The sequence below is a fragment of the Gossypium arboreum genome, chromosome 9, assembly GCF_025698485.1.
Source record: "Gossypium arboreum isolate Shixiya-1 chromosome 9, ASM2569848v2, whole genome shotgun sequence".
Lineage (NCBI taxonomy): Eukaryota > Viridiplantae > Streptophyta > Magnoliopsida > Malvales > Malvaceae > Gossypium > Gossypium arboreum.
In genome coordinates, this window is record NC_069078.1 from 23,190,659 (window position 1) to 23,216,984 (window position 26,326).

Below are 26,326 nucleotides of genomic sequence, written 5' to 3' on the forward strand. Positions count from 1 at the left end.
GTTGTTATGCACAACCATTGATCCTCCTATTCGCTCTGATCCATCCAAAATAGAATTAAAATCACCCGCGATAAGTCACAGTCCCTTAGTATCCAACGAGACCGAACTTAAATAGTCCCACAACAACCTCCTAGAAGCTATATGGGGACTCGTATACACCGTTGAGTTGAGAAAATCAATTAAACCAAGACTGTCACATATTCTCATAGTAACAATTTGAGGGTGTAAAGCCACAATATCAACTAAAATAGTATCCATCTTGAGTATCAAAATTCTTTCAAAAAAGCCCATAGCTTTTATTCGAAAAGAATTTGGAAAGCCCAAATTACCAATGATCCCATCTGCTTATATGCCACCAATTTGGGTCTCGAATAAACAAAAAATATTCGAATTAAACTCTTGTCTATATTCAACAATTATTTTATGGAAACGAGGATGACCCGTTCCTTCACTATTCCAAAAAACAATTATTGAATCCATAAAAAATAGCAATAATACTAAACACCAAAAAACACCCATCAATAACATTAAAAAATTTAGGAAGAAATATTTGCATTACTGTCACAATCCGCATCCATTTTCTGAATACAAGACGCCGAATGCTCATCGTGAACAACCTACACGATCGCTAGATCAATAGTCTTTACAATCTCCTCCATAGCCAGCCTTATCTCAACAATGATTTTTCCAGGATTCCCTGACTCATCGTCCTGTGGCTTATGTTTCTAGAATCGCTTTACAAATGCCTTTGCCGTCCCTGGGTCAAGATCATTCACTACAGGCCCACCAATGATAAACGACATATTTTCCTTCCCTGTGGACCACTCAGCATTCCCACCTACCAAGGCTCGGACCACTTTATGCTTCTTTTTATGCAATTTACACTTAAAAATAACAAGCTCAAAATTACTACTAAAAATTACATCATCATTAGTTCAATTTGGCAAACTAGCCTTTGACCTACCAGGCCCTTTTTCAACCAAAGGCCTACTAGGGCCATTAAAAACTTTCAAAACTTGTTGGCCTACCTTGAGCCTACTACCAACATCAAGCCCTTTCCCTTTTCCTTTACCTTTTCCCTTCACAATCGATGCCCTAGCCATAGATTCCTTATTTTCCCCTCCTGATTGTGGCCTACCTTTACTACCAACATCAAGCCCTTTCCCTTTTCCTTTACCTTTGCCCTTCACAATCGATGCCCTAGCCATAGATTCCTCATTTTCCCCTTCTAATTGAGCCTTCTTACTTGCCTTATTTAATCCCCTAGGCTACTCATTAGCATCCAACCCGAGATTCGTGAGATTTCTTTCCAAATCCAGTGTGCCAAGAGCGGTAAACTGGGAGCCTCTAACATCAACTTTTCAACCTCTCTCTTTTCAACCATTCATCGAACCTCTTCCCCTCTTTCATTGCCGATGCTCCACTAACATCCATGGATAAAATTTCTCCTCTTCCACCAGGTTCTGCACATCAAGCTGCACCACCTCTGGTACGCGTTTGTTAGATTCATCCTCTTTGGGAATCATTTTGGTGCCTTGACACAACTTAGAACTACTACCATAAACTCCACATCTGAAGTAAACATTTGATAGCCCTTCATATTCTACCGTCTGTAACCTTTCCTCAATCCTGATCTTAGAAATCAAAGGCCGCTTCAGATCCACACACACGACCAGGTGAGCAAACTGCCCTCTCTTTTCCAGCATCGTGTTCACATCAATTCTGACCACTGGTCCAACAAGTTGGCCAATGGCCTTAAGAAGACACTCTGAATAGAAATGTTCTGATAACGTTAGAAATCTTATCTAGACCACTTGCTGTCAACAACATCACTGGAAGTGGAAAAAGAGGACGACCATAGCTGAATGGATAAATAATGTCTAAACACCACCCACAACCCACCCATAATAACATTACCAAAATTGCTCTTGTCATGAAAACGAACAAGGTAAAAATTACTCTCTAAGTTTATTAGTTGAAAACTGCTCCTAGATTTCCGTAACATTGTCACCTTGTCAAGAAAAACATTGAAACCGATGCTTCTCCCAAGTAGCTTAATAACGATAGTTCTCTCCATTTTCTTCTCTATAAAATTATGTATTCAATTAGAAAATTTTAACTATGGAATTTCGTCCTGTCATATCCCAAAATTGGTTCCAGAAGTTTTGAAGGTAAAATGAGAATTTTGGCTAGGAATAGGTTCATAAATTTTGAATTGTGGAAACTTGAAATTGTTTTTGACTATGATTTTTGAAAATTAAATTAATTTTTGAAAATATAGTTGAAAAGATCTTTAATTTTGAAATAAGAATTTTTTTGAAAAAGGGTCAAAGTTAGAAGTAATTCAAAAGCAAATAACTCAAAACCTCAAAATCAACCTAATATTTCTCTCACCTACAAGAAATCACGATAGTTCTTCCCTTTAAATTTTGTTTTTTCGTCCCTTACATTTTCAAGCTCCATTTTCAAGCATTAAACTTCCATAGAATTCTATAAAAACCATAAAAAACACTATTGATTTTGTTATTGGTCAACTTTTTGAATTTTTAGATTTTCAATTAAACGATCGTTCCTTCTTTAGATAAGTTAATATTTCGATTTCTTATTAGTTTTTAATGTTATCTAGCCTTTATAACTGATATTTTATCTATTAAATCAAGGGTTTTGAATAAATGTCGAAAATTGGGTCGTTAATGGTGAAATTTGGGATTTTTTTATAAAATGGATGTTTCAAAGTGATTTTCAACTTGTTTTGATGTTATTAAAAGGCTTCTAAACTTTCCCTAAGGTTTAATCAAGAGATTCTAAGGTTTTAATGAGTTTTCCTGGAAAATGACTATTTAACGTCAAAATTTTGGAACCATGAATCTGTGTAATTTTGTATAGTTTGAAGATTGAGAATCATACGTAGATGAATAATTAGTTCATAGAAATCAATTTTAGGTGAGAGGAATTAGTAGAGATTGAGATATTTGAATTTCAAGTTTGTAAGTAAGAAGTTTCAGTTCCAAGAAGGAGGAACCTTGGACTTGTGTTTTTGATAGTTTAAGTGAGTTTCTAGTTGTATATTAATCATGTTTATTGTGTGGTTAATTTTGGTAAAGATATACAACCATTGGAGCCTTCGACAAGTAAGGCGAAGGCAAGGAAAAGTTGGTTTAGACTTTTGGTGATTAGGTGAAAGTGCGAATAGTGAGTATTTAAAATTGCTGCTAGTAGACATGGTTCATAGCCTTAATCGGGAGATTAGGAATAGCGTAAACCCATACCTGTAACACCCCAAGCCCGGCCTAGACGTTATTGCCGAATCTGGCGATGTCACAGGGAATGGAATTTGACGTCAAATTTATCAAGTTAAACCATTACCGTTTGTTAGCTTTTGTTAATCCTTCATCAAATTCAAAACTATTTTTTCGTTAATTGATTCGTTTTAAAACATATTTTGTAGCAGAAGCTTTTAAAACCGTGATATTTAAAGAAAATCGTTCGTGTTTGGGAAAAATGTTGTGTTTAATAAAACTGAGTTTTTGTTACATTTCGAAAGTTCATGAAACATTTAAAATCCAAAATAAATGCAAACTGTCCAAAAGTCCCGAATTACATCAAAAATTACCCATAAGAATAGAGAATAAAAACCAGAAACAAAGTTTAAACAGTGCGATAAACATGTGGTCACTGTTAAATCCTCCGCCACACCGGTCCGTTGTATGCAGATTACTTGTACAGTTAAAACAGAAAGGGGTGAGTTTACGTAAACTCAGTGTGTAATCCCCACAGAAGACATGCATACAGTCAAACAATAGTTATCAATCAAATGCAGTCTGGGCCTAAACCCGTTACAGATTCAGATACAGTTTAGGCCTTAGCCCATTCAGATACAATATGTATACAGTAACAGAAATCAGTATTCTACCCACTGGCCTCTACACACCATTTCCGAGTAGCCCTACACACCATGTGGGGTTGAAAACACCACCTAGCCCTACACACCAAGTCGTATTGAATGCGGCACATATCATCAATATTGCAGCTGAGCGGCCAGATCACAGGCTTGAAAGCCTTTCAGTACACTTCCTCCAATAATCAATTATCCCACCCCAATGCAGATGCGACTAACATGCTCAAAGCAGACTTACAGAAATACATGCTTACATGCTATGTTCAGTAATTAGTCATACATACAGATCAGTAAACGTGTTTAAACTTGTCATGCTTAATACATACTTTTTATATTCAGATCACACGATTTTAGGGTCTAAGTCGCGCTAATCGATCTTACAGTAGGTTCACAATCGTCTTGGGCGACGTGTAACCTTAAGAAACGTTTTAGCTAAATGGGCCCAAACGCCCATGTGGTTTGGTCGTGTGGGCCAACACGCTAGTTTGGCCTTGCCCGTGTAGATCACACGGCCTGGCCCAGATATCACACGCCCATGTGGCATGCCTGTGTGGGCCCACACGCCCAGTTTGGTTTAGCTCGTGTGGCCCACACGGCCACACCCCGGCCATCACACAGTAATGTCTTACGTACGACCTGGCCTTCGTCGATCACACGATCGTGTTGTCGTAAACAGCCTACCACACGGCCTACCACACGGTCTGTGTCGTATCGATAGTAAGGTTTTCGGCTTCTACTGAAAACTCATTTTATATTGATTCAATGCAAAAACACTCTCGAACAGACCAGCACCTAAAATCGATACCACAAACTTCCCCAAATCAGTCATAAATCTTGATTAAACTGAAATTACGAAATTGACAGTATTTCAATCAAACGTTTAACACTTACGCAACAGCCCGGAACGATTCAACTACGATTCAGAATGAGGAGAGCCCTTAACCTCTTGATTTGCTATTGCCAAAACAACCAATAAGTCTCCAAACGAGAATTGGAAAACAAGATTACCAAAAAGAACATTTACCTCCACTTACTGATCAACTAAACAGAGGGGGCATAAAAAGGAAATAGTTGAAATAGAAATCAAAATGAAAAGAAAAGAAGGAAAAAAAGAAAACGGGAAGGTAGAATTTCGGCAAGGAGGAGAAAAGGACGTCAGTTTTTTGCAGAGAATTTCTTTTGGGAAAATAGATTCACCCAAACCCCTAAATTAACTCATCCATTCACCCACTACTTAGAATTCCATCAGCACTAAAACACTTGTGCAACGCCCAGGAAAAATAAACTCCCATGCTCGCTCAAGGATTCGAACACTTGACCATCAACAATCCTAACACTCCACTTAAGCATCAGACCAGTAGGCCTATTCTGATATGTTTCTACAAATACTTAAATATAACCCACTAAACAAGGGTAAGGCTTTATTGAAGAAATCACAAAACTTGCCAAACGCAGGGCTTGAACTTAGGACCTCTCACAGACACCCAGAACACTTAACCACTGAAGAAGATACACATTTGTCACATTTTCAAAAAAGCCGAAATAGAAATTTTTGGGGCATTACAACTCTACCACCTAAAAGAATTTCGACCTCGAAAATTACCTGATCAGAACTGATGAGGATGCTGCTAACGTATGGCATTCTAAGGCTCCTACGTGGCCTCCTCAATTCTATGATTCCGCCACAGCACCTTCACTAATGGGATAGATTTCTTTCGAAGAACCTTCACATTGCGATCCAAAATCTAAACCAGCTCCTCCTCAAAGGTAAAATCGGGCCTAACATCAATCTCTTCCACAGGGATATTATGAGTAGGATCAGAGTGGTAACGCCTCAACACCGAGACGTGGAATGTGTCGTGAATACTATCTAGCTTTGGAGGTAACTCCAACTGATAAGCGACCGGTCCCATTCGCTTTAGAATTCAGTAAGGCCCAATAAACCTAGGGCTCAATTTGCCCTTACGGCCGAACCTTAGAACCTTTTTCCGTGGCGAGACATTAAGAAACACAAAGTCCCCTACAAAATACTCAATCTCACACCTTTTCAAATCTGCATAGGACTTCTGTCTATCAGAAGCTGCCTTTAGACAATCCCTAACCAGTCGAACCTTATCCTTAGTCTCAAAAACCAGCTCAGGACCCAACACTCGATGTTCACTCAACTCGATCTCGTAAGGTGCCATCTGAATACTCGACTGAAAATTATTATTGTAGGCGAACTCGGCTAGTGGCAGATAATCCTCCCAACTACCTCGAAAATCGATAACACAACTCCTCAACATATCCTTTAGTATCTAAATCACCCTCTCAGATTGACCATTGGTCTGAGGATGGAATGCAGTACTGAAGTCCAATCTCGAACCCAGAGCCTCATGTAACTTTTTTCCAGAACCGAGACGTGAAGCGAGGATCCCTATCAGAAATGATTGAAACTGGTACCCCATGCAGTCTCACTATCTCTGTAATGTAAAGCTTTGCCAACTTCTGAAGAGAATAGTCGGTCCTAACCGGAATGAAGTGCGCAAATTTGGTCAACCGGTTCACGATGACCCAAACAAAATCCTTCTTTGTGGGTGATAGAGGCAACCCACTAACGAGGTCCATTGTTACTCATTCTCACTTCCATAGTGGAATCTTAACCGACTGTAACAAGCCCGAAGGTAACTGATGCTCAGCCTTAACCTTCTAGCATGTTAGACATCGCCCCACAAAATTAGTAACCTCATGCTTCAAACCCAGCCACCAGTACAGTTCTTAAATATCTCGGTACATCTTATTCCCACCGGGGTGTATAACATAAGGGCTACTATGTGCCACTCTCAGAATGGACTGTCTCAGATTATTATCATTCGGTATACAAATCTGACCACGGAAACAAAGTACCACATCATTATTCAGCCCAAAGTCCGTAGTGTTGCCACTTTCAGCCTGATGGAATCGGAGACTCAACGATTTATCCCCTAACTACCTATCCCGAATCTGTTCTATCCAAGTTGGGTTAACCTGCAACTCAGCCAACAAACTTTCATCATCGAACAAACTAAGTCGAGCGAACATCGCTCTCAAATCAGTCATCGCCCTACGACTCAATGTATTGGCCACCACATTGGCCTTGCCAGGATGGTACTCAATAGTATAGTATAGTCATAGTCTTTAAGCAGCTCAATCCATCTACGCTGCTAATATTCAACTCCTTCTGAGTTAAGAGGTACTTGAGGCTTTTGTGATTAGTGCAGATAATACACCTCTCTCCGTATAGATAGTGCCTCCAGATCTTCAAAGTAAAGACTACGGTCCAAATCATGCATCAGATAATTTGCCTCATGTGTCTTGAGCTGATGAGATGCATATGCCACAATCTTACCCTCTTGCACTAGAACACAACCCAAACCCATATGCGACGCGTCACTATAAACCACAAACTCTTTCCCAAGTTCAGGCTGCATCAAAACAGGAGCCTCAATCAGAATAGTCTTGAGTTTCTCGAAGCTGCCCTACTGCACATCAGTCCAGACAAATAGAGCACCCTAACATAGCAGCTTAGTTAAGGGCATTGCAATCAATGAGAAAACCTTCCACAAACCGCCGATAATAACCCGCCACACCCAAAAAATTATGGATCTCAAACACATTCTTATGCTGTTTCCAATCCAATACAGCCTCGATCTTTCGAGGATCAACTCAAATCCCCTTAGTTGAGACCACATGGCCCAGGAAAATGACTTCACGAAGCCAGAAGTCATACTTGCTAAATTTTGATACAGTTGCTTCTCACGCAGAATCTAAAGCACAAATCTAAGATGCTCATCATGCTCATCCTCAGTCTTAGACTATACCAAAATGTTGTCGATAAAAGCTACAACAAACTGATCCAGGTAGGGCTAAAACACTTGGTTCATCAGATCCATGAATGTGGACGGTGCATTAGTTAGTCCAAAAGGCATCACTAGGAACTCGTAGTGTCTATAACGAGTCCTCAATGTTGTCTTATATACATCAGTTTCCTTAACCTTCAACTGATGATACCAAGAATGCAGATCAATCTTGGAGAACACAGAAGCCCCTTAGAACTGATCAAACAGATCATCAATCCTCGGAAATGGATACTTAATGGTCATCTTATTTAACTACCGATAGTATATACACATTCTAATGGACTCATCCTTCTTATTAACAATCAGTATAGGTGCTTCCCACGGAGACACATTGGGACGGATGAACCTACAATCTAACAACTCTTAAATTTGAGCCTTAAGCTCCATAAGCTCCTTCAGTGCCATCTGATAGGGGGTGATAGACATCGGAGCTGTACCTGGAAGAAGTTCAATCCCAAATTTCACTTCCCAATTTGGAGGTAACCCCGGTAGCTCCTCAGGAAAGATGTCCGAAAAATCCCTTGCAGTTCTAATGTCTTTTATAGTAGAGTCCCTAGAAACGAAAACACTAAGAAGACCTCACATCCCTTAAGAACCAGTTTCTCAGCCACCAGTGTAGAGATCATATTAGCCAAATAATTTCGACGTCCTCCAATCATGACTACTTTATTACCCTCTTCAGTTCTCAAGACGATCCTCTTAGTCGCACAATCCAGACTGACACGATGCTTGACCAACCAGTCCATACCCAGAATCAGGTCAAACTCCCCAAACAGAAGCTCCATCAGATTAACCAAAAATACCGACCCTTGAACCTCTGGCGAAACATCTTTATACAGTTTGCTAACCTGAACCGGTTGCCCTAGTGGATTCAACACAGTCACCTCACTAGAAGTACTCTCAACCAAAATCCCCAAGTTTTCTGTCACAGTGCTAGCTACATAGGAATATGTAGAACCTATATCTATCAAAGCAAAATAAGGTACATCATAAATTAAGAACGTATTAGTAATGACGTTTGGAGCATCTCTGTCCTCTCGATGATGAGCAGCATAAATAAGAGCAGGCTACCTCCCCTCAGTCTGTTCAGCACCTCTATCTGATGCTCTCTATCCACGGCCCATACCGTTACCACCCCTAGCCTGACCACGGCCCCTCAGTGGCTGCAGAACTACCCTCTGTGACTGTGCAGTACCAGAACCCAGAGCTTGCACCTGATCAGCCCTCAGCGGACACTATCTAATGCAGTGCTCTAATGACCCACACCTCAAACACGCCTCAGTCCTCCTTCAACACTCGCCTTGATGGCGTCTACCACAATTTCCACACAGTTGCGATCTAGTAGGAGTAACAGGGGGGCCATCTCTAACCGGCCCATCAGTCTTGGCCTTTTTCCTAGGCCTCTGTATTGAACTCGAGCGCTCTGAATCCTTTCTATTCTTACCCCTTTCTCGATCTCTGTTTTGGCGCTTAGTGAGCTTAACCTCCTTGACGATTTTCGCCTACTCTACCAAAATAGAGATCTCTCGCTCTCTCTGCGGAGCTATCAGTACCCTCAAATTATCCCTAAGGCTGTCCTCAAAATGAACACATCTCTCATACTCAGATGGCACCATGCCTCGTGCATAACGGTTCAGTCATAGAAATTTAGCCTTATACTCGGCCACTGATTTGTCTCCCTAAGTGAGGTTCAGAAATTCACACCTACAAGCATCGATGTAACTTGCTCCCACATACTTCCCTTGAAAGGCAGACTTAAAGAGCTCCTAAGACAGACGATCGGGTTGAGTGCCCCTCCTTAACGGTCAACCACCACTGATAGGCCTCATCGCGAAGTAACGACACTGTACCCTTCAATTTTTGCTCAGGGGTATAGTCTAAATCATCCATTATTCTCTCAGTAGCCTCCATCTAGTACTCAGCCACATTAGGGGTGACTTTAGTGACACCCCTAAAAAGTTCAGCTCTATTGGACCATAGTCGTTCCATAACTGACCCTTAGACCTCAGATCCAATGTTCAGCCCAACAGTAACACCACATGCACTCAGTCCGCACGAGTCGAACACAAGGTGCACACAAACTTGACTTAATCATTTTCACAAATCCATTTAAAATTTTTCCGCATAAGTCGGTTATTGCGTCACTGTCGCCTTAAAAATCATATCTTCAGTTTCAAAGCTCGAAAATCAGTTTCGTAATTTTTCCTGAAATTAGACTCATATGTCCATCAACAAATTTTTTCTAGAATTTTGGTCGGGCCAATTAGTACAGATTTATTAGTTAAAGTCTCCCTGTTACAGGGATCGACTACACTGACCTTCGCGCATTACGACTTGGATATCTCCTGTACAGGGTTTCAATATTGATGCCGCTTGTTTCTATAGAAACTAGACTCAAAGAGGAATCTATACATATATGGCATGACTCCTAATTATCTCTGGTTAATTTACAATGAATTTCCAAAGTCGGAACAGGGATCCGAAACCGTTCTAGCCCTGTTTCACGAGAACTTTAATATCTCTTAACATATAACTCATATGACCATTTCGTTTCTTCCATATGAAAGTAGATTCATCAAGGTTCATTTACATAATTTATTCACTATTTAATTCCATTCCTACTAGTTTTAGTGATTTTCACATCCACATCACTTCTTCTGTCAAGATCTGTTTTCAAGGTAACCTTTACCTACTTCATAATTTCTTTGATTCAACTAGCCCTTTTAGCATATATAGCACAAGGAATGATCATGATTAACCATTCCAATGGCTAATCATTTCCAAACATTTCCATACCTCTTAATGAACAACATACAAAATGATTATGATACCATGCCAAAGTGTATATAAGCCATTTTCGCATGGCTATCCAAATTTATACAAAATCAAAAGGGTCTATGACCAACAAACGAAAGAGTAGTCCTATGCATGCCATTTCAAAGTTCAACCAAAATTTGTACCAAAAAAAAAGGGGCTTTGATAGTGTGGATGACTTCGACTTCGATGATCCCGAATCCGATAGCTAACGAGCAAAATCTATAAAACAGAGAGCCAAAGCAACGGGGTAAGCATTTTAATACTTAGTAAGTCTCAAGTAATGAAATCAGCTTTGACTAAAGTATTACATTCACATAGCTAAATGAATCACTTTATTAATACACATTATCATAATCATACTTACTTCACACTTCATCAACATATACACACAAGGTATCAACCTATCTAAGAGCCGAAAGTTCGTTAGTCGATTGAACGAATACTATTTCAAACGGATCAACTTTTCCGATGCACATATAAACATACCTTATCTTATGGGTTTTTCGAGCGTATTAATTGAATTTATTACAGCACCAAAACGCTCACCTTCAAACCGAGTCTCTTCGGAATTTAGCCGGATATAACCACAAGCACAATTGCCTTCGGGTCTTAACCCGGATTTGGTAACTTGCACAAATGCCTTCGGGTCTTAGCCCGGATATAATCACTAGCATAAATGCCTTCGGGACTTAGCCCGGGTATAACAACTCGCATGAATGCCTTCGGGTCTTAGCCCGGATATAATCACTAGCATAAATGCTTTCGGGACTTAGCCCGGGTATCATTCAAATGCTCATGTACACATATATCAATAATCACGACACATCCATATTTCATTCTCGTTACTAAGGCTCAAACACAAAACATTTATCAAACCTTTCCAATTTCTACTCAATAGCCACACACAAAGAGCATGATTTCAATTGACTTTATAACTTAGTCCCTACGCACATTCTACCGTCCGCCATAATATGACAAATCATTTCAATATAATTCAAGTAGGGTCATTACTCAAGACTTACCTCGGATGTTGTCGAACGATTTACGGCTATTCGATTACTTCTTCCTTTCCCTTATCCAACTGTGGTCCTCTAAGCTCTTGAGCTAATTCACACAAATTTAACTTATTAAAATCTCATTATGATAGCTTATGGTAATATGACAAGGAGTTTAAATGGTCATATGGCCATCCTTTAGCTCAAATACACAATGGTCATGCACAATTTTAATCACAACAAGCAATTCGATACAATTCATTCAAACATCAAAGTGAAGCTCAAGGTACTTAGCCCTTATATACATTAGACATTAGAGTCACATGTGTACGAAATCACGAATCAATTCAACACATTAGTTAGTACTCTCCTTAGCCGAATTTTCCAAGCCAAGAATAGGCATCAATATGCTTGCCTCTAACCAATGCATACACACCAACCCCCTTCATGTGGCCGAATATGCATGTCCATGTTGAGGCCAATTATACACTTAATACCACACAAAAAAAGATACATTTTACTAACTAACGATTCTATATTGTAACTCAAAGACGCATCCATCATTTATTTCATAACCAAACATCATCATATGCAAATATATACCTTGAGATAGTATATATGTCATACCAATACATCATGTGCAACATATATACATGTAGGTGCAAGGGCCAATCTCAAGTTGATTATAACTATCTCATATATTTTCATCATGGCGAATGCTCCTTCCACACCATTTACCTTCACAAAGCATGAATTTCATCATCCAACTTACAAGCTTACAATCTCATGAAGTTTAACCTCATAGTATCTATCAAACTCTCACTCATTAGCTTCTATCATAATCTCCAACAACACCACATAAACATATACTTCGTGGGTCTATGGTAGAACCAAGAAAGGAACTCATAGATATCAAGATGTAAGCAACTACCATTATTTATCTAAGTTTAGCATAAAACACAACCATCACCCTTATTAATCTTTTATAGCGAAAACCATACTCACCCCACAAATCAAATTTCAACATGGTTTAGAAAAATCACTTAATATCTCATCAACACAACATCAAACTTACCTTAATAGTGACCTAGGGTAGCTAATGCTTCACTCCCTTCTTCCCTTTTTCCTTCAATTTTCGCCAAAAGATGTTCAAGGATGAACACACACATTTTTTTTCTTCTTTGTTTTCTTTCTCTCATTCACGGCAAAGGGGGGGCATGGATGAGACCATTTTTTGCCCATGCTCTTTATTTTATTATTTCTAACATCAAGCATTCACCCAACATGTTTTATGACATGTTTTGCCCATAATTCTTTGTCATGGCCGGCCATTAGCAAATAAAAGGGGAAATTGACATGCAAACCCCTCATTTTTGCATGCATGATCAACTAGTCATCACACATTTCCCATCATACTTTCAAAGTTTTCTACTAGGTCCTTTCTAGTGAAATTCACATTTATAACTCTAAATCAAAACATCAAAAATATCACACATGAGTTAACACATATCATAGGCATCAAAATGAATATTAAATTATTTTTATGCCTCGGTTTTGTGGTCCCGAAACCACATTTGTCACAACTCTCCCCCACTTAAGAAATTTTCGTCCCCGAAAATCTTACCGGTAAATAGGTTTGGGTATCGCTCTTTCATAGAGTTCTCGGGTTCCCAGGTAGCTTCTTCTATCCCGTGTTTGAGCCATAACACTTTCACTAGCGGAACCCTTTTGTTTCGCAACTCCTTCACTTCACGAGCTAGGATACGAATCGGTTCTTCTTCATAACTCATATCGGCTTGAATTTCAACCTCTGATGGACTAATTACGTGTGATGGATCAGATCTATAACGTCGAAGCATCGAAACATGAAAGACGCCGTGAATCTTTCCAAGTTTAGGGGCAAAATCAAACGACATGCGAATCGGACCGACTCGTTCGGATATCTCATATGGCCCGATGAACCTCGGGCTCAATTTGCCTTTACGGCCAAATCGAGTATCTTTTTCAAGGCGAAACTTTAAGAAACACTTTATCTCCCACCGATACTCAATGTCTTTTCGTTTCAGATCCGCGACGACTTCGACGATCGGAGGCTATCTTCGATTTTCACGGATTACTTTTACTTTCTGCTCAAAGATCTTTAATCAAATCCACTCAAAATTTTGCTTTCACCGAGCTCGGTCTAAAATAATGGTGTACGGCATTTACGCCTGCATAAGGCCTCGTAAGCGCCATCTTAATACTTGATTGAAAACTATTGTTGTGTTTAATTCAATCAAAGGTAAATACTGCTCCCATGAACCATCGAACTCGAGGATGCAAAATCTCAACATATCCTCAAGTATCCGAATTATCCGCTCGGATTGACCATCGATTTGGGGTGAAAGGCGGTCTTGAAATGCAACTTGGTACCCAAAGCTTCTTGCAATTTCTTCCAAAATCGCGAGGTGAATCTCGGATCTCTATCCGACACAATGTAAATCGGTACCCGTGTAATCTCACAACCGAGAAACGTACAATTCATCTAGTTTATCCAATGAAAAATCCAGACGCATACGGGGATAAAGTGAGCCGACTTAGTCGGTCTATCAACAACAACCCAAATCGCATCCTTCTTACTTGTCGACAATGGCGGTCCGGACACAAAGTCCATTGTGACTCGATCCCATTTCCACTCGGGTATCGTGATCGGTCAAGTAACCTCAAGGCACTTGGTGTTCCGCTTTCACTTGTTGGCATATTAAACATCTCGAAACAAAGTCGGAGATGTCTCGTTTCATACCATGCCACCAAAACTGACGTTTCAAATCGTTGTACATCTTCATACTCCCCGGGTGGATTGCCATTCGGCTACAATGGGCTTCGTTTAGAATTATCGAAATAAGTTCCGAATTCTTTGGAACACACAGACGACTTCTGAACCTCAAACAATCGTCATCATCAATTTGAAACTCCGATTCCTTGTTCGGAACACACTCAGCCCGTTTTGCAACCAACTCGTTGTCAACTTTCTGAGCTTCACGAATTTGATGAGTCAATAATGGTTTGGCCTTTAATTCGGCTATTAACACATTGTCGGGTAGAATAGACAAGTGTACATTCATAGCTCGTAAAAAGCAAAGGATTTTCGCTTAAGGCGTCCGCAACCACATTAGCCTTTCCCGGTGATAATCAATGACAAGCTCATAATCTTTTAACAACTCGAGCCAACGTCTTTGTCGCAGATTTAAGTCTCTTTGAGTCATCAAATATTTGAGACTTTTGTGATCTGAATACACATGGCATTTCTCGCCAAATAAATAATGTCGCCATATTTTTAAAGCAAATACGATGGCAGCTAGTTCGAGATCATGGGTCAGATAATTTTTCTCATGTGGTTTTAATTGTCTCGACGCATAGGCCACGACTCGACCTTCTTGCATCAATACGCAACCTAACCCAAGTAGGAGGCGTCACTATAGATGACAAACTCTTTACCCGATTCGGCCGCACTAAAATTGAGCTTCACCAAATAAGTTTTCAGTTGATCAAAACTTTTCGACATTTTTCCGTCCATTCGAACTTAACATCTTTTTGAAGTAGCTTCGTCATGGGTGTGGCTACCATCGAGAAACCTTTTACAAACCGTCGGTAGTAACCTAAGAAGTCCCAAAAGCTCCGAACCTCAAGAATATTTCTGAGGCTTCCAATTAAGTATGGTGAAACTTTGCTCAGTCAACTTGAATACCCGTCAGAGACCACATGACCCAAGAAGCTAACCTCTCTTAACCGTAACTCACACTTGTTGAACTTAGCATACAACCGCTTATCCCGTAAAATTTGCAACACTAATCTCGGTGTTCAAAGATGTTCGGTCTCATCTCTTGAATAGACCAAGATGTCATCAATGAACACAACTACGAACCGGTCCAAATCTCGCCTAAAGATCCGATTATCAAATCCATAAATACCGTAGGGCATTTGTGAGCCCAAACGGCATCACCAAAACTCGTAGTGGCCGTATCTCGTTCTGAAAGCAGTTTTGGGTACATCCGAATCTCGAATTCGCAACTGATAGTAACCCGATCTCAAACCTATCTTTGAAAACACCGAGGCTCCCTTTAGTTGATCAAACAAATCGTCAATGCGTGGTAACGGATATTTATTCTTTATCGTCACTTTATTCAGCTGACGATAGTTGATGCACAACCTCATGGTTCCGTCCTTCTTTTTCACAAACAATACTGGTGCACCCCAAGGTGAGAAACTTGGTCGAGCGAAACCTCTATCCGTTAACTCTTGCAACTGAGCTTTCAACTCCTTCAACTCGGTTGGTGCCATACGATCTGAGCTATCGAAATTGGCGTAGTCCTGTACAAGCTCAATACCAAACTCTACTTCCGAACAGTGGTAAACCCAGAATTCATGGAAAAACATCCGGGTATTCACAAACCATCGGCACAGATTTAGGTTTCTTTTCCAATTCCTTGTCATCAAGTACATACGCAAGGTATGCTTCACACCCCTTTCTTACATATTTCTGGGCCAACATTGATGATATTACAATGGCAACCCTTTAAGTCCGTAGACTCAACTCGGATCATCTCGTTATTTGCGCACCTCAAATTCATAGTCTTGCTTTTGCAATTCACAACCGCATCATGCACGGTCAACCAATCCAAACCAAGAATAACATCAAATTCATCGAACGGCAAAAGCATCAAGTCCGCCGGAAAACAGGAACCTCGAATTACTAGGGGGCATTTCTTACAAACTTTGTCAACAAGCACGTAACGACCCAAGGGATTTGACACCCAAATTACGAACTCAGTAGACTCAATAGGTAAAGTCTTACTAGATGCTAAGGTTTCGCATATATAAGAATGAGTAGAACCGTGGTCAATCAAAGCAATCACATTAGTATCAAAGAGAGTGAAAGTACCCAGAATAACATCCGGCGAGGAAGCATCCTCGCGTGCGGCGATAGCATAAGCCCTAGCAGGAGCACGAGCCTCGGATCCGTCGCAGATCTCTAGATCCTCTCGACCACCACTAGCATTGCCGTATTTCTTGATGGTCTACCTCGGCGGTGGTAGCACCCGTTTCCCACTCGATCTACATTCTGCTCGACAACCTCGGGCAATCTTTAATGAAGTGGTCGACGATCCGCACTTGTAACAGAGCGGTCACGAATCTACAACTCCCGAATGCCATTTACCACAATATTGGCACTCAGCTTACGTCTCGACGATCATTGCCAACACCGGCGATCGAAGTGACTCAGCGTGCCCATAGGGGTCGATCGCGGTCTCGCCTAGAAAAGCCCAAAGTGTCTCTAGATCGGCCTAAGCCATCTTTAAATTTCTTTGATGATGTGGGATGGGCTTCCCAAGACCTCTTCTGAAACTCCCTTGCTCCCCTTCACTTTTCTTTTCTCCACACTGAGCTCCTCGGCTTTGCAAGCTCGCTCGACAAGTACCACAAATTCTCGATTTCCAAGATGCCAACATACGACTTTATATCGTCATTCACCCATCTTCAAACGCTTACACATCATGGCTTCGAGGAAATGCATTCTCGTCATGATCGACTAAGCCTCACAAATTTTCGCTCATAGTCGGTAACTAACATGGAACCTTGTTTGAGTTCAAGAAATTCCTTCCGCTTTTGGTCAATGAATCTTTGATGATATACTTCTTCCAAACTCGATTTGGAAGAACTCCCATGTTACTTGCTCTCGGGCACAACAAGTCGAGTACTCCACCAATAGTAGGCGTAATCGCGTAGCAAGGAGATAGTACACTTTAGGCATTCATCGGTGTACAAGATAGCTCATCGAAAATGCGGATAGTGTTGTCCAACCAAAATTCACTTGCTCGGCATCGTCGCTATCCGTAGCTTTAAATTCAAGAGCCCCATGTTTTCGGATTACATCAACTGGGGCTTATTCGACCTTATTTGGTTAGTTACCGGAGGCATTGTAGGTGCGAGGGTCATGTTTGTTGGGAATGGAGGTTGTGGAATAGTAGTATTAGTTCGAATGTATTGGTTGAACCAATCATTCATCACGCTATAAAAGCTTGCCTAGCCTCATCATTCGGATTGCTAGCAATAGGTTGAGAGTCCGCCCACTGTCCCTTGTCTTGAGCAGCGCCATACTCTCCACATCATCGCCTATCGCTCGGTTGGAATCGGGATCCATTACTAGAAATAAACACAAATTCAAAAGTCGAAATCACCACACTATCAAATAATCACATAAAATGGCATGTATAGCTAGACCCAAACGCATTACGGTAGTCCTAGAATCGACTAAACCGTAGCTCGATACCAATAAAATTGTAACACCCGTGCGAGTCCGTTCTCGAGTCGAACACAAGGTGCACACAAACTTGACTTAATCATTTTCACGGTCCATTTAAAATTTTTCCGCATAAGCTGGTTATTTGCGTCACCGTCGCCTTAAAAATCATATCTTCAGTTTCAAAGCTCGAAAATCAGTTTCGTAATTTTTCATTGAAATTAGACTCATATGTCCATCCAAAAATTTTTTTCTAGAATTTTTGGTCGGGTCAATTAGTACAGTTTATTAGTTAAAGTCTCCCCTGTTACAGGGATAGACTACACTGACCTTCGCGTATTACGACTTGGATATCTCCCTATACAGGGCTTCAATGCTGATGCCGCTTGTTTCTATAGAAACTAGACTCAAAGAGGAATCTATACATATATGGCATGACTCCAAATTATCTCTGGTTAATTTAAAATGAATTTCCAAATTCGGAACAGGGGATCCAGAAACCGTTCTGGCCCTGTTTCACGAGAACTTTAATATCTCTTAACATATAACTCATATGACCGTTTCGTTTCTTCCATATGAAAGTATATTCATTAAGGTTCATTTACATAATTTATTCACTATTTAATTCCATTCCTACTATTTTTAGTGATTTTCACATCCACATCACTCTTCTTTGTCAAGATCTGTTTTCAAGGTAACCTTTACCTACTTCATAATTTCTTTGATTCAACTAGCCCTTTTAGCATACATAGCACAAGGAATGATCATGATTAACCATTCCAATGGCTAATCGTTTCCAAACATTTCCATACCTCTTAATGAACAACATACAAAATGATTATGATACCATGCCAAAGTGTATATAAGCCATTTTCGCATGGCTATCCAAATTTATACAAAATCAAAGGGGTCTATGACCAACAAACGAAAGAGTAGTCCTATACATGCCATTTCAAAGTTCAACCAAAATTTGTACCAAAAAAAAAGGGGCTTTGATAGTGTGGATGACTTCGACTTCGACGATCCCGAATCCGATAGCTAACGAGCAAAATCTATAAAACAGAGAGCCAAAGCAATAGGGTAAGCATTTTAATGCTTAGTAAGTCTCAAGTAATGAAATCAGCTTTGACTAAAGTATTACATTCACATAGCTAAATGAATCACTTTATTAATACACATTCTCATAATCATACTTACTTCACACTTCATCAACATATACACACAAGGTATCAACCTATCTAAGAGCCGAAAGTTTGTTAGTCGATTGAACGAATACTATTTCAAACGGATCGACTTTTCCGATGCACATGTAAACATACCTTATCGTATGGGTTTTTCGAGCGTATTAATTGAATTTATTACAGCACCGAAACGTTCACCTTCAAACCGAGTCTCTTCGAAATTTAGCCGGATATAACCACAAGCACAATTGCCTTCGGGTCTTAACCCAGATTTGGTAACTTGCACAAATGCCTTCGGTCTTAGCCGGATATAACAACTTCATACGAATGCCTTCTGGTCTTAGCCCGGATATAATCACTAGCATAAATGCCTTCGGGACTTAGCCCGGGTATCATTCAAATGCTCATGTACACATATATCAATAATCACGACACATCCATATTTCATTCTCGTTACTAAGGCTCAAACACAAAACACTTACCAAACCTTTCCAATTTCGGCTCAATAGGCACACACAAAGAGCATGATTTCAATTGACTTTATAACTTAGTCCCTACGCACATTCGGCTGTCCGCCATAATATGACAAATCATTTCAATATAATTCAAGTAGGGTCATTACTCGAAGACTTACCTCGGATGTTGTCGAACGATTTCGACGGCTATTCGATCACTTCTTCCTTTCCCTTATCCAACTGTGGTCCTCTAAGCTCTTGAGCTAATTCACACAAATTTAACTTATTAAAATCTCATTATGATAGCTTATGGCCGAATATGACAAGGAGTTTAAATGGCCATATGGCCATCCTTTAGCTCAAATACACAATGGTCATGCACAATTTTTAATCACAACAAGCAATTCGATACAATTCATTCAAACATCAAAGTGAAGCTCAAGGTACTTAGCCCTTATATACATTAGACATTAGAGTCACATGTGTACGAAATCACGAATTGAATTCAACACATTAGTTAGTACTCTCCTTAGCCGAATTTTCCAAGCCAAGAATAGGCATCAATATGCTTGCCTCTAACCGAATGCATGCACACCAACCCCCTTCATGTGGCGAATATGCATGTCCATGTTGAGGCCAATTATACACTTAATACCATACAAAAACAGATACATTTTACTAACTAACGATTCCATATTGTAACTCAATACGCATCCATCATTTATTTCATGACCGAAACATCATCATATGCAAATATATACCTTGAGATAGTATATATGTCATACCAATACATCATGTGCAACATATATACATGTAGGTGCAAGGGCCGAATCTCAAGTTGATTATAACTATCTCATATATTTTCATCATGGCCGAATGCTCCTTCCACACCATTTACCTTCACAAAGCATGAATTTCATCATCCAACTTACAAGCTTACAATCTCATGAAGTTTAACCTCATAGTATCTATCAAACTCTCACTCATTAGCTTCTATCATAATCTCCAACAACACCACATAAACATATACTTCGTGGGTCTATGGTAGAACCAAGAAAGGAACTCATAGATATCAAGATGTAAGCAACTACCATTATTTATCTAAGTTTAGCATAAAACACAAGCATCACCCTTATTAATCTTTTATAGCCGAAAAACATACTCACCCCACAAATCAAATTTCAACATGGTTTAGAAAAATCACTTAATATCTCATCAACACAACATCAAACTTACCTTAATAGTGACCTAGGGTAGCCGAATGCTTCACTCCCTTCTTCCCTTTTTCCTTCAATTTTCGGCCAAAAGATGTTCAAGGATGAACACACACATTTTTTTTTCTTCTTTGTTTTCTTTCTCTCATTCACGGCAAAGGGGGGGCATGGATGAGACCATGTTTTGCCCATGCTCTTTATTTTATTATTTCTAACATCAAGCATTCACCCAACATGTTTTATGACATATTTTGCCCATAATTCTTTGTCATGGCCGGCCATTAGCAAATAAAAGGGGAAATTGACATGCAAACCCCTCATTTTTGCATGCATGATCAACTAGTCATCACACATTTCCCATCATACTTTCAAAGTTTTCTACTAGGTCCTTTCTAGTGAAATTCACATTTATAACTCTAAATCAAAACATCAAAAATATCACACATGAGTTAACACATATCATAGGCATCAAAATGAATATTAAATTATTTTTATGCCTCAGTTTTGTGGTCCCAAAACCACATTCCGACTAGGGTCGTTTTAAGGCTGTCACACAGCGACCCTCTCCAGTATCCTTAGCGTAGCCTGGGATAATGCGTCGTTCCTAGCCATGCAATCGTGAGATCTAGTCTCAGTAGCAAGTGACACCGGCGTCTCACTCATATCCAAGTTCGGCATGCTGCCTAGAGAAGAGGACTTAGCTCAAGCCCCTCAACGGCCACTACCTCGGCCTCTAGTACCCCGTCCACGGATACCTCGTGTGCTCATATCAATTTAAATTTATTTGTATTACGAATTTTATGAATCAATTATAGTTTCAGTATTTATTAACAAATGTTTTATGTAAAGCAGTTCGATAAATTCAGAGTTTGTTTTTTGCAAGCACAGTCTCTATCAGTTTCAGTTGCACTACAATTTCAGTATACACTAACTAGAGTGTTTTCAGAACAGACTATCTATAATACCATAACAATTTATCAAAATACATACAGGATCAGCTCCAGAGACTCGATGTACCACATTCTCAGTAAAATCATTTCAATCATTTGAAAATCAGTTCTTAAAAGCTAAGTTTTAAAACCTAAAATTCATAGTCGAGTTTTGCAATCAGGCTCTGATACCACTAAATGTAACACCTCAATCAGGCCCAGACGTTATGGCTGAATCTGGTGATGTCACATGGAACGGAATTTGAAATTGAATTTATTAAATCGTTACTGTTTGTTAGCTTCTACTAATTCTTCGTCAATTTCAAAACTAATTTCTCGTTAATTGATTCATTTTAAAACATATTTTGTAGCGAAAGCTTTTAAAATCTTGATATTTAAAGAAAATTATTTGTGTTTGGGGAAAACGTTGTGTTTAATAAAATTGAGTTTTTGTTGTAGTTTGAAAGTTCATGAAATAGTTAAAATCCAAAATAAATGCTAACCATCCAAAAGTCCCGAATTACATCAAAAATTACCCATAAGAATAGGGAATAAAAACCATAAATGAAGTTTAAACAGTGTGATAAACATGTGGTCATCGTTGAGTCCTCCGCCGCACCGATCTGTCTAAGTCTGGGGATTACCTGTATTGTTAAAATAGAAATGGGTGAATTTACGTAAACTCGGTGTGTAATCCCCACAGAAGACACGCATACAGTCAAACAATAGTTATCAATCAAATGCAGTTTGGGCCTAAACCTGTTACAGATTCAGATACAGTTTAGGCCTTAGCCTATTTAGATACAGCATGGATACAGTAATAGAAATCAGTATCCTACCCACCAGCCTCTACACACCATCTTTGACCAGCCCTACACACCATATGGGGTTTAAAACACCCTCCCAACCCTACATACCAAGTCATACTGAATACAGCACATATCAGTAATATTGCAACTGAGCTGCTAGATCACAGGCATGAAAGCCTTTCAGTACACTTTCTCCAATAATCAATCATCCCACCCTAATGCAGATGCGACTAACATGCTCAATGCAGACTTACAAAAATACATGCTTACATGCTATGACTCAGTCATCAGTCATACATACAGATCAGTAAACATGTGTAAACTTGTAATGCTTAATACATACTTTAATATTTAGATCGCACGATTTTAGAGTCTACGTAGCGCTAACTGACCCTATAGTAGGTTCAAAGTCATCTTGGGCGACCCTTGCAACCCTAGGAAATATTTTAGCTAAATAGGTCCACACACCCATATGGTTTGGTTAAGTGGGCCCACACACCCAGTTTGGCTTTGCCCATGTGGATCACACGGCTTGGCTCAGATATCACATGCCCGTGTAACGTGCCTGTGTAGGCCACATGGGGTTAGCCTGTTTGGCCTACGCGGCCACACTTCAGCCATCACACGATCGTGTCTAGTGTACAGCCTGGCCTTCATCGATCACACGGCCGTGTTATCGCACATAGCCTAGCACACGGCCTATGTGTCACCCCAAACCCGGCCCGGACGTTATAGCCAGATCCAGCGAGTCATATTGAAGGGTTTTATTGAAAACCTTGTTTTCATTGAAAACCCTTCTTTAAAATAAAAACCTTGAGTAAAATCACAGCTTGTATTTGTTGCTTTCAAAGCGAGGTGTATTTCAAAAAAAAACTAATCCTTCTTGTATGATAATAATTACTTTGTAAAATCTCTTTTCAGTTGTGAAAGCTTTATTTAAAACAGATGATCTATGAAAAATTTTCATTTAAAAATTAAGTTACGGAAACGTAGTATTTAAAACAAAACAGTTATGGTTTTAAGAAAACCATGTTTTACTTCCAGCAAATATAAAGCATAATAATAAATATAATCCTGATTTGAATAATAACCAGAGGAAAGGCCTTATTACATTCCGGACTAAAATAACTTTAAATACTAGAAATTATAGGCTTAAGAAAACAAGTCCAAGTTGTCTTGCTAGCCGGCCACCTCGGAGTCCCTCCAATCGTCGAACCACTTACTGAGGATCACCTGAGAAAAATAAAAGAGGGGGTGAGTTTTCGAAAACTCAGTGTGTACAACTCTTGGTAAATAGAAAAGCATGCAATAGCAAGTCTTTTTGGGCCTGAGCCCAATCAAATATCAGAACAGATGTAAAGCAATCAAATATGCACGGATCCCGCCCATCCAACCACTACACACCATCTCCATCCCCCGGTACACAGGGTAGACCACTCGTCTGTGCCTATTTAACAGCCTTGACCATGGTCTGAAGCAATCGCACATGGGTGTGTCCCTGTCGAGCCCAAGTATAGTCCTATTCAGAAAAGGCCACTTTTGAGGGCTTTTAGGCATTCTAAAGCCTATTTAAAAACTTGAAGTGGCACTTAAGGGAACAGACACGGAGTAGGAGGCAAGAATTACTCAAGGAAAGCCGATTGATCTATCTCAGAAGCCAGATTCATCGTCAAGATGGAAGATCTCCCTTCAATTTCCCTCAGGAGTTTTGGGTTTTCTTTATGTTTTGTTATCTTTATTCTTTTGAGAAGTTTTCTTTCATAATTATGAACTGAACCCCCTAAATACCTAAAGGGAATGAAACCTAAGACGGATCTTGTTATTATTATCTGAATTGTATAATAAATATTTGTCTTATTTTTATTTTTGTGTTCTTAATTCTTGTTGTTTTAATATTCCAGGATATTGATTCAAGTTAATGCACTATATTCAGAGGAGCAAAAGTCCCTGTCTAAGAGTAAATTTGTCATAATTAAGCAGAGTTGATTGCACGCCTAGAGATAGGGTGACAAGATTTTGCCAGATTAGGGTGAAACCTAATAAGGGAGTCCATAGATCAAGTTAATGCAACACTATGGTGTTAATTTGAAAGAGTTTTTAATTAATCAACCTATGGTTAGACGTTATTAGTCTCGAGAGAGATAATAATATAACTTAGGGATTTTTCCTTGGGTATTGTCTTAATCAATTGAGTTTTCCTAAAAGTTTTTCCCAATTTTCTCTCTGTGCACCCTTAGTTTAGTTAATTACTTTAGATAAACAAATCCCTTAATTTTTAGGCTAGTTAATAAAAAGAAAGTAATTACTAGACTCTTGGTTCCTTTGGGTTCGACAATCCGGTCTTGCTAAAGCTATACTACTGTTTGATAGGTATACTTGCCTTCATCGTGATAATAGTTAGTTTCAAGAATGATTAATTATAAATTTTTAAAACCTGTCGCGAATATCACATATCAATCTTTTGGCATCATTTTCGGGGAACTAAGATATTAGGAACACTCAATTTTTATTGCTTTAGCCATTTTACTTTATTTGCAATTTAAATTTTTATTTTCTTTTCTAATTTTCTCTTTTATTCGCTTCTAACAGGTTTTTCTAGTTTATGACCAGAAGAAACCCGTTAGGACCATTACTTTTTGATAGTGAGATCGACCGCACAGCTCGTAGAAACTGAAGAGAAATAAGGCGAAGCTTAAGATACACAGAGGAACAATAAAAAGACAATATTCAAACCACAACCGAGGAGATGGCTAAAAATCAGGAAAATTCACTACCTCCTGCAATTGCCGTTGATCCACTAAATCAGAATCATGCTCCACGCACTATGTATGATTATGCTAAACCGAATTTAACAGGAACTGAGTCAAGTATAGTTAGGCTTGCTATTGTTGCAAATAATTTTGAACTGAAACCTAACACGATTCAAATGATACAGTAATTTGTTTAGTTTGATAGTTTGCAGGATGAGGATCCAAACAATCACTTGGCGAATTTTCTGGAGTTTTGCAACACATTTAAAATCAATGGCGTTTCTGATGATGCCATTCGTCTTTGGTTATTTCCCTTTTCATTAAGGAATAAAGCTAAGTAGTGGTTCAACTAGTTACCACGAGGGTCAATCACTACTTGGGAACAAATGACCAAGAAGTTTTTACTAAAATATTTTTTGCCGGCTAAAACGGCTAAGGAATGACATCTCTTCTTTTGTGCAGATGGATCTAGAAACACTCTACGATGCATGGGAGAGATACAAGGATTTGTTGAGAAGGTGCCCTCACCACGGGCTACCACTCTGGCTACAGGTTCAAACTTTTCACAATGGGCTGAATCCTTCGACTAGACAGATGGTTGACGTAGTCACTGGTGGGACTATCAATAATAAAACACCTGAGGATGCTTATGAATTTATAGAAGAGATGCCACTGAAAAATTATCAGTGGCATGTCATGAGGACAAAGCCAACGAAAGTAGCTAGCATTTTTAACGTCGATTCGGTCACCATGCTCTCTAATCAGGTAGAACTTTTGAATAGAAAAATTGACGGTTTTCTTATTTCTTTACAGGTTCACCCAGTAATGCAATACAATGCAAGTGAAGGAGGAATAAGCAATTCAGAATACCCACCTTATGGCCACAACATGGAAAACGAGCAATTAAATTATATGGGTAATAATCCTCGACCTCAAAATAATCCCTATATCAACATTTGCAATGCATGATGGAGGAACCACCCAAATTTCTCATGGGGAGGCCAAGGGAATCAAAGAACACCACCACCTCCAGGTTTCCAACAACCACTTTACCAACAAGAGAAAAAGCTGAACCTTGAGGAGATGCTAACAAAATTCATCTCGGTGTCAGAAACTCATT

The 26,326-nt window shown here is 39.4% G+C and overlaps 1 long non-coding RNA gene and 1 other non-coding gene across 2 annotated transcripts; one reads left to right on the plus strand and one right to left on the minus strand.

Moving 5' to 3' along the window:
- Positions 1–1,691: 1,691 nt before the first annotated feature.
- On the plus strand, positions 1,692–25,162 carry LOC128280560 (uncharacterized). The gene is made up of 2 exons (XR_008270654.1): positions 1,692–1,948; positions 25,046–25,162. It is a non-coding gene; the product is annotated as an uncharacterized LOC128280560 (long non-coding RNA).
- Positions 25,163–25,635: 473 nt separating this feature from the next.
- LOC128281061 (small nucleolar RNA R71) lies at positions 25,636–25,742 on the minus strand. Its single transcript, XR_008271277.1, has one exon. It is a non-coding gene; the product is annotated as a small nucleolar RNA R71 (small nucleolar RNA).
- Positions 25,743–26,326: the final 584 nt, after the last annotated feature.